Genomic DNA, 11185 nt, shown 5'->3' with positions numbered 1-11185 from the left:
TTTTAGTTTATAGAAAATAACTAAAAAGAGTACTAGTTTTTGGAGGAGTTACTTCTAGATTGTTGATAGTGTTATACTTGTTTGAATCTTAATAAAATGTGTTTATCTTAGTTAAAAGCTCTCCAGACGTAGGTGGGTTTCACCGAACTGGGTTAACAAAGTTTTTTATAATATTTCTCTTATTGTTTCCATAGCTATTCTTTTAGTTGTTAACTAAAGTAACGACTAAATAAATTCTATATATTTTACTTTTTTAGTATTTGTATATGAAAAAGTCATGAGATAATCAAATAAATCTTTAATTAATTCTAAAGTATTTAAATGTTGTAATAGCTAAAGGGCAATAGAAGAAAATAACGCAGAGAACTTTGGTAACCCAATTTGACAAATATCGCCTACATCTGGGGAGCTGCGCATAGCTCAGATGATTAATATTGTTAAGATTCATAATAGTCAATATACATCAATACAACAAGTGGTTTCTGCTCAAATATATGACTATCTTAATATACTTAATAACTTAAGAATTCAGGCTCCCCCTAAACATATAAGTGAATCTACTCGATGATGTCTTCATGCTCCCCCTGAGTTTAAGGTAACCTCTTGATCACTACTTCATTTTTCACATTACTCGTCATTAAATTTATCACAGATCAACATGTTGATATCATAGGTAATAAGTTGCACTACCTTCTTTTCGCTTGTAGCTTTAGCGACAATAAACTTGACTAATCTTCTGCGAATACTTTCTACAACATTAGTCGTACCGAAACTTACAAGTTTCATAGTATATATATATATATATATATATATATATATATATATATATATATATATATGTATGTATATATTTCTTCAAGAATAATCTAAAAAAGATATTGATACAAGATTCCTAAAATAAAAGAAGATATTTATCTTTTTGAAATTAAATAACTCATTAATAAAAGATAATCTTATAGAATCTTTTGACAAAATCCCAATAGTATAAAAGAAATAATAAAAGAAACCCAACCCAATTCAATACGACAAATTTGAGAACAACCACTAAAATTTAAACTTGAGCATATACACATAAAAAACACAGTTTTGTTGTAAAACCGAGAAGTAAAACTACATACAACAGGACGTGGATACCAAAAAATTATAAGATTAGAAATAAATAAATAAAATTAATTTAGAAAATAACGAAATAAAATAAGTCAACACTAGAAGAAATTTGGCCTTTAATGTTGGTTTAAAACTGACATTAAAGGCCTTTAATGTCAGTTTTCAACCGACATTTTTGGTAGTGTTGTTGAAACCCTTTAATGTCGGTTAGGCTTTATTGCCGTTTTAAACCGACATTAAAGAGGCGAACAATGTCAGTTTATACCCCACATAATAGATCCCCAATAATGTCAGTTTAAAATCGACATTAAAGCCTTGTTTTTGGGTCCATTTTTACAAATTTATTTTTATTTAATTATTGCATTATAGTCCATTTTTTATAAGCCAACATTCGGTCAGTGTAGATAAATATATTTTTTCACGCCAATAAATCAATAAAATTAATATTAATTTAGAAACTATAATATTTGTCTTTTACATTTGTATACACTAATTGAAATCTTGATATTGTGTTTATATATACATTCTACAGTAGTACATGAAAAAATATCCTAATACAAGACTTAAATAAGAAATCCTAAACGCCTTCTCAGTCTTCAACCTTCAACGGTCGCCTGGCTATCTACACAATCGCTTAGCTTTCAACCCGATATGACTTCAACATTCTAGAAACAATATCAAGATAAACCATTTAATCTTTAGAATTCTAACAAACACTACAAGAAATTGAATTTTTAGTGGTGCACTAAAAACATTACTAAAAAGAAAAACGTCACTAAAAGTATTAGCGACGCGTGCCATTGCTAAAAGTTTTAACACCACTAACAAGCAAAGAGGTACGAAAGAATATTTACCAAGATTGGGTTAAATGAACTTAGTAGCAACAAAAGCTCAAGTACAGTTATTTCATTGATTACTGAAATATCACATTTCCATTTTTTTTCCTTCATAGCTCATATGGAACCCCCCCCCCCCCCCGAAAAAAACAAAAAAATAAACAAAATACAATTCCCTTGGTCTCTTCCGTACCCATTTTCCTATTTGAAAATTTTAATCTTTTTAGTTTTTCCCCTGTTACTGTAATTAAGAAGCTTCTCAATAAAGTCAATATGAGTCATTCGCCTACCGCAGTAGGGAACCAAACCCAAAGCATCAAGTGTGTCACTTTCTGATATCTGATATACTAAATATCCATAAGATAACCAAACAAAGCATCATTTCATAAATTTCTTAGCATAGTCATATGAATTTACTCATAATTGAAGCATATGAATTAACTCATAATCGAAGCATTTGGTAATGTCGTAGAATATATTAATTTTAGAGAATATTGTTACCTCTGTCTCTGTTCATCACTGTCTCTGTTCAGCAGCAGATTCCCTAAACTCAATGTCAAGCTGCCTCTACTGAAGCAAAAAAATATACAAATACACAATTGCAAGTCCTCGCAACCGAAACCTATGTAACTAAGTACCCATATCACAAACAAAACAAAATTGTAAAAAACAAAAACCAACTTATTTAAGAAAAAAAAAGGTCGTTCAAAGCAAGCAAACCACATATCACAAAGATTTTTTTAAAAAAAAATCTTTAAAAGAAAAAACACCACACCAGGGCCAGGAGTATTTCCTCCTTCCCATAACCTGACTGAAAAATATGGCAACAAACTATAAACAACAAATGAACTTTGTGTATAAATAATAAATATGGCATCTTGTTGGCTGTTACATGAAAAATATTTCCAGTATGCCTCAGGTAAATAGCTACAAAACATGAAAATGAAAAAGAATAAGCCAAGGTTATCAACAACTGGGAATGAGAAAGGGGGAGAAAACATAGCCAAGAATGATAAGTTCTTCAAATTTTTCTATGAATAGAGTGATATATTACATTTGGCAATGAAGAATTAAAATATTATTGGAAACCAAAATCTACACAAACTAAATTAGCTAAAGAACTGCAATTGGATGCACAAATGGTGATCTTTGGACAAGAAAATATGGGAAGAATGGGACTTTAAAATATTAAACAAGAGTGACATAAGGTGCAAAAACTTGTTCGTTGGTTGTTGGTCGTAGTGTGCCCACATAAACACGCCGTTTTTATTTTTTCCAACTGACATCGAAGCCCATATTTCTAGTGCCTATAACCATAAGAAGTTATATGAGAAATATCAATATATATATACTTTATCGTAATAGTGCAACAATGAAACTGTAAGTGGTAAAACTTCACTTTTCATTCCCTCACTAAAATCGCCTTCAAAATCATTAGGTTTGGAACTAAATTAAACAAAATTAAGGGAGGAAAAATAATACAGACAAAGTGTGCTAAATAACAGGCAGAATCAATATCTAACATCATCATCAATTAATAAACCACTGCTCATTGCTGTGAAATAAATGCATCAATCCTAAAAGTAAATGTAAAGAGAAGACATACTCTCCCAAAAGAAAATATTCTTAAAAGTTAAAACTAAATGCAAAGATAATATGAATAATCTCAAGTCTCAGTTATGTTATGTGTCATGTCCAATCCTTTTACCTTAAACTAGGTCGTTATGAGCTTAAACTTTAGCATTAGGTTCCCTACTAGAAGAACCAGGCTCATTAACAGGCCCTGCAAGAGTTGTTCGATCAACTTTTTGTAATATACTTTTTACGAATGTACAAAAATATCAAAAATGAAATTTGAAAATTAAAAAACAAAAAGTAGCATAACTTGAAGTTAATTTAAAAATAAAATACAACCTGGACCAAGTTTCAAGTTAAAACACCTTTGAGAAGCACCATCATTTCCAGAACTTAAAGCCACCTTTTCACTCTTCCTACCGCCAGCTGAAGCAGTATTTCCTAACATGCCCTTGGATTGTTTTAGGCCCTTTCTTTTCCATCAAGGGATTTCCCTTCATATTCAACATTGATTGGAACAGAGCCAGGAGTCTACAAAAGAAAAAAAAAGGAACAATTATATCAAGGACTAACTTAATCCTTCTATTTCGGTCTAATGATTTTGTGGGTATTTAAGAAGGAATGGTCAGGTAAAGAGCAAATGATATTAAGATGAAACTATGGAGAAAAAAAGATTCGTTGATTTGAATATAAATAAAATCCACTAGCCTATAATATAAAAGGGTGATTACCACAATGATATTGGGATGGGCATAAACTCCCTAGGAGGATATATAGCTGAATAAGGTACTGGAGTCCCATAAGGTAACATCAAAGGATGCTGAAAAATATAACATAAAATTAAGAAAATAGGAACATTATTATCTTGTTCTCTCTGGAAAATATCAAACTCCATAAAATTTCATAGGGACAATAGAAAATTATAATTACCTGACCTCCCCAGATGTAAGGGTGGGGAGTTGGAGAAGCAACAGTAGATGCAAAGAATGGAGGTGGAGTAGCACCAGCACTATAATAAGCCTACAGTTACAGAAGAGGCTAAACTTTAAGCCAGTAGTATTCATCGACATCTTCGTTACTATTTTAAGTGTTTGAATTATACTATTCTAGGTGATTATGAATCCAAACAACAATTAGTATGAAATCAAAAAACCATATAGATAGACCTGCACTAAGCTTGACTAATCAGGATATGAAGGTGTTGGAGCTATTCCTTATGCGTAACAAGTAAAAAAATATCAATGTATCAACAACTTGGGAATGAAAATAGGCAAAAGGAAGGAAGGTTAATTATATCACCTGGGATGAAGAGGGAGGTTTCAGAGTTTTAGAAGGTGTGCCCTCTTCCCTTGTCCCCATCAACCACAGCTGAAATCAAACCACTATAATCCTCGCTAATCATAGAAATTAATATCATTCTGTCTTAGGGTTCAATTCTTCCAAATTCCTAATCGTAAGTTTCAGGAAAAATACTAAAAAATAATGTGATCGATCATATTTCTACATATGTAATTTACATCCCAAATCGGAAATCTAACATATAATACCTACACCTACCTATTAGAACACAACTTCCAATCTACTACAATCCCAAAACATATAGGTAAGATCACTCGAGTAAAACAAAAATTACCGGGATACCTGATCATACTAGTGGACTTGCGAACGGATCTCAAGGATTTTGGCGTGAGGAGCGTTTATAGGGAGAATGTGAAAGAAGAGAGAAGAAAACTTGAGGAAATGATAAAAAACTTTAAGGATATGGCGAGACTAACCAGCGGATGGTGGAGCGTCGAGCGCAACGATGGATGTTGGAGCACGACAGTGATGATTTTAAGGTTTAGAGGATGATGAAACGATGACATGAAAGAAAGAGTTCTGGGGAGAGAAGAAAAGTAATGGAGAAGATTTGGTAAAATTATTGCTTTATATTAAATCAAAAAATTAAAGTTATCAATAAATGTACCTTCAATGTCGATTTTCAAAGAATCATGTCTTTAATGTCGGTTTAAAACCGACATTGTACCCTCATCTTTGATGTCGGTTTAAAACCGACATTAAAGATCCGTATTTTAAAAACCGACATTTAAGATCCGTGTTCATTTTTTCCAATTGACATTAAAGGTCATATTTCTTCTAGTGCAAGTCAGAAATTCCTCCATAATTTATCTTCGATATGCATCTTTACAAAATTTATAAGATATCACTGTTTATAAGCAATTTGATAGTTAATATGTTACATTATAATTTATATGGTGAATAATATGAGATACACGAGAAATGTGAGATAGAAAAATTGTTTCTTTTAGGACACATGAAACAATGAAAGATAAAACATTCCGTCTTTTATGACACAAAGCATGTACGTCTATTAACTTAAGATAATTGTATAATTTAAGTATATTATTTTATTATTTTTGTTGTTATTTTAGGGGTCCTTTTACAAATAGAACAAGACGGTAAAATATTTACACTGTATAGAACAATTCTGAAAATGGAAAAAGCTCATAGGCCCACCGTGTAAAATACCAAAAATGCCCCGTCAACAACACGGGCGTAATATATTTGGTACAAAACGCGCGCTTAATATATTTGGTACATGATCGTTTAGATTTGATCATTTAATTTGACAATTATTATTTTAATTCTATCATTTAATTTGGTTACACGATCGTTTAATTTGGTTACGTTTAAAATTGGTTACACGATCGTTTAAATTTGGGTAGGCAAATCATTTTTCTTTTAGTACACGATCGTTTAGATTTGACTAAACGATTTTTCAATATTTTTTTGTATGCGATTGTTTACTTTCTTTTACACGATCGTGTAGATTGTTTTTTTACACGATCATTTAGATATGTTTACACGATTATTTATTTTTTCAAGATTCTTTAGTACACGCTCGTTTAGATTTGGATAAATGATTTTTTTAAATTATTTTGGTACGCGATCGTTTACATTTGGCTACTACAATCTATATGTTTTTTTTTCAAGATTCGTTGTATACGATCTTTTATAGATTCTATTATTTTTTGTACACGATAGTTTAGATTTGGTTACCCAAATTTAAACGACGTAAAAAAGAAGAAGAAGAAAAGAAAAAAGATGATGGAAAGAAATCGCAGAGGAAAAAAATAAGAGAAAAAGAAGAAAAACAATGAAAAAATTAAACGGCATATAAAAAGAAGAGGAAAAGAAGAAAGAAGATGGAAAGATATTGCAACAGAAAAAAAGAATAAAAGAAGAAAGACAACGGAAAAAAATCGCAACAAAAAAAAAGGAAAAGAAGAAAGACGGCGAAAGAAATCGCAACGAGGAGAAGAAGAAAGACAGAAGGGCAAACTTGGAATATTTAAAAAATGACTAATTTTATGGGCTTTGTTACACGGATCATAAATAGTTTGATGTTTTGTTACCTTCATGAAAATTTTCCTTATTTTAGCTTCAACAATGTTTGGAACTTAATAATTAATTTTTTAAGATGATGATTAGTGTGTTGTCTAGTTAGCTTCAAACAATTAAAATCCTATTTTAGTTGATATATTTTTCAATATTTTTTTGTCTATTTTATTTATAAGAGCTTTAAAACGATTTTTATTATAAATATTAATATAAAATATAGAAGTCTATTATCTATTAGTAAGATGAGTGTCCAACATGTGTTATCTCATTAAACATCCAAGTTTCATGTCATATGTCAAGCAAACATGGTCTCTCAGTGACCATATATGTAATACCACATCTTACTTGCCGAATTGCCTATAAATAGTGGTATTTGATGAAGTTGTAAAAAACACATGCATTCGAGGATTTTTCAAAGAAATGGGATTTCTTTGAGAATTTCTACAAATATTTAATTTCATTGATTTCTTTATTTTATATTATATATTTTATTTTATTATTTTAATATTATATTTTCTCGATTTTCATATTCCAATTGTGCCTCGTTTTCATTAAATGTTGTCAACACGAGCTTCGGTCGCCTCTTCCATCAAAGAAATATGAATAATTTTCATACGTTGGGTGATTTAGAATGAATAAAGAAGATGTATGTTTGGCAGACAGTGCAACCACATACACAATATTTACAAATAAAAAATATATTTCCAGACTGACAATGCTGAAAGCAAGTCAATACAATATCAGGTTCTGTAAACTTTATTGAAGGGTTTTGAAAAGCAAATATTATTTTGCCTAGAGGAACAAAATTCACAATTGAAAATGTGTTGTTCTCTAGTCAATCAAAGAGAAATCTATTGAGTTTTAAAGATATACATTACACTGTTTATCATATTGAAACTGATAGAGAGAATGAAATAGGATATCTTTGTATTATATCTACTATCTTAAATGAAAAACGTATATTAGAAAAGTTGTCTGTTTTATCTTCTAGATTATATTATACTCGTATAAAAGTAATTGAAACATATGCAACAATAAACCTGAAGTTCATGAACCCAAACATATTTGTAATTTGGCATAATTGATTGGGTCATCCAGGATCCATAATAATGAGAAGAATAATTGAAAATTCACATGGACATCCATTGAAGAATCAGAAAATTCTTCGATCTAAATTATGTTTAGTCTTAAGGTAAATTAATAATTAGACCATCACCAGCTAAAGTGGAAATCAAATCACCTACATTTTTTGAACGGATTCATGATGATATTTGTGGACCAATTAACCCACCAAGTGGACCATTTAAGTATTTTATGGTCTTAATAGATGCATCCAGCAGATGGTCACATGTGTGTTTATTATCAAGTCGAAATTTTGCATTTCCCAAATTAGTTGCTCAAATAATTAAGTTAAGAGCACAGTTTCCTGTTTATACAATTAAGAATATTCGACTTGATAATGCTGGTGAATTTACATCCCAAACATTTGATAATTATTGTATGTTTATTGGAATAAGTATTGAACATCTTGTAGCTCATGTTCATATACAAAATGGTATAGCAGAATCATTTATAAAATGTTTGCAACAAATTGCTAGGCTTATAAAAGCTAAACTCCTTACATTTGTGTGGGGACATGCTATTTTGCATGCTACGTCACTTGTGTGTATTAGGTCAGCACCTTATCACAAGTACTCACCATTACAATTAGCATATGGCCATGAGCCAAATATTTCTCATTTGAGAATTTTTGGATGTGCACTATATGTTCAAATTGCTCTACCACAACGTACTAAAATGGGTCCTCAAAGGAGGCTGAGGATATATGTTAGATTTGATTTTTCATCAATTATTAAATATCTTGAACCCCCTAACGGGTGATGTATTTACTATACGATTTATTGATTGTCATTTTAATGAGACAATTTTCCAACATTAGATGGGGGAATTAAGAAGTTGGGAAAAGAAATTACATAGAATGTCTCATTATTGTTTCATTTAGATCATCAAACAGATCAATGTGAACTCAAAGTTCAGAAAATAATTCATTTGCAAAATATAGCAAATCAGTTACTGGATGCATTTGCAAATGCAAAGAAAGTAATTAAATCACATAGAGCAGCTGCAAATGTCCCATCAGAGATTGATATTCTAACACATGTTGTCATTAATGAATTTGGAGCACACCAGAAGCGTGATAGACCCAGTAGGTTCCAAAGATAAAAATCATAAAAAAAAAAAAGAAATCGACTTTATAACTCGATTAAGGATGTGGATGTTCCAGATGAAATCCAAAATTTGACTTATGACAAAATATCAAAGAAAATAAAATAACTAAGGATAATAATGAGATCTCGATAAACTATGTCATGATAAGAAAAAAATATGGAACTGAACTAATGTAGTTGTTGATAACATCATATAATGTTGCTCTTGATATTATATCCCAAAATGAGGTTTATGAATCTATTGAAGAATGTCGACAAAGAAAAGATTGGTTTTTGTAGAAAGAAGCAATTGAGGTAGAATTAGATTCACTTTCAAAACTTGGACCAATAATCCAAACACAAAAAGGTGTTAAACCTATGAGATATAAATAGATATTTGTGAGAAAAAGAAATGAAAATAATAAGATGACAAGATATAAAGTAATATTAGTTGCACAAGGTTTTTCCACAAAAAACCTGGTATTAATTATGAGAAGACATATTCTACGGTGGTGGATGCAATCACATTAAGATTTTTAATCGGTCTTGTTGTGTATGAAAATCTAGACATGTATCTTATGGATGTAGTCACAACATATTTATATAGATCTCTTGATAATGATATTTATATGAATGTCTTAGAAGGATTTAAGGTACTTGAAACATATAAATCAAGTTCTCGAGAACTATGTTCAAAAAAATTACAGAGATCATTATATGGATTGAAACAATCAGGACAAATGTGATACAATTGCTTGAGTGAATATTTGTTAAAATAAGGATATCAAAATAATCCAATATGTCCATGCGTTTTTATAAAGAAATCACACTCAGGACTTACTATTATAACTGTATATGTTGATCATTTAAATATAATTGAAACCGCTGAAGAGTTTTCAAAGGCAATAGAATATCTTAAGAAAGAATTTGAGATGAAAGATCTCGGAAAAATAAAATTTTGTCTTTGTTTACAAATTGAGCATCTAGCAGATGAGATATTTATTCATCAATCAACTTATACAGAAAATTTTTTGAAAAGATTTTATATAGATAAAACTAGATGTTTTTATTTAAATATAGTAAATGAGAAAAATATTTAGAAATCTATGGTAGTTTTGAAAATATTTATTAGAATATTGTACATTTTAATAGGTTAGGTGTTGAACACCTGATATATATTTAGGAAAAAAAAAAGGTATGGTCTAAACCAGACCTTTTTGTTCTTTTTAAAAAAAAAGAAATATGAATGTCTGGTTTTCAAAACCAGAGATATAAAGAATCTCATGCCTTTGCCTTGCCTGAGTGGTCTTTCACGGTCGTTCCATAAAAAACAATTGCCCGTGAACCTTTTCTTCCCTTTTAAATCTCCTTTCAATCTTCCCCACAAATTTTCTTCTTTTTTCTTTCGATGAACCACTGCCCAAACTTCTAATCTTCTTCTTTCGTACAAAATTTATTCTTCGTTCTTTCTAGTGAAATACTAGATCACCCTTATTGATGAACCACTGCCCAAACTTTTAATTTTATTATCGTTATTATTTTAATTATTGTTAGATTTTGTTAAATTGAAGAGTTTTAGATTTATATTTAATTAAACATAATTTTGTTAAATTTGATTAGTTTTATCGTAAATAATTAAAGATAATTTTGTTATTATCGTTTTAATTGTTGTTAGATTTTGTTAAACTTAAGGGGTGTAGATTTATGTTTAATTAAATTAAGCATAATTTTGTTAAATTTTATTAGTTTTATTAAACATAATTTTGTTAGATTTTGTTGTTAAATAATTAAAAATAATTTTGTTATTATTATTTTGATTGTTGTTAGATTTTGTTAAATTTAAAGGGTTTAGATTTATTTTTAATTAATTAAACAGAATTTTGTTAGTTTTTTAAAACATAATTTTGTTAGATTTTGTCGTTAAATAATTAAACATAATTTTGTACTTTGTTAAACTTAATTTTTTTAGATTTTGTTTTTAAGTAATTAAAGATAATTTTTTATTATTATTTTAATTGTTGTTAGATTCTGTGTAGATTATGACTTTAAACCCAAGAC

Source organism: Cucumis melo, chromosome 6 (assembly GCF_025177605.1).
Source record: "Cucumis melo cultivar AY chromosome 6, USDA_Cmelo_AY_1.0, whole genome shotgun sequence".
NCBI lineage: Eukaryota > Viridiplantae > Streptophyta > Magnoliopsida > Cucurbitales > Cucurbitaceae > Cucumis > Cucumis melo.
Note: the sequence above shows the minus strand (reverse complement) of the source record.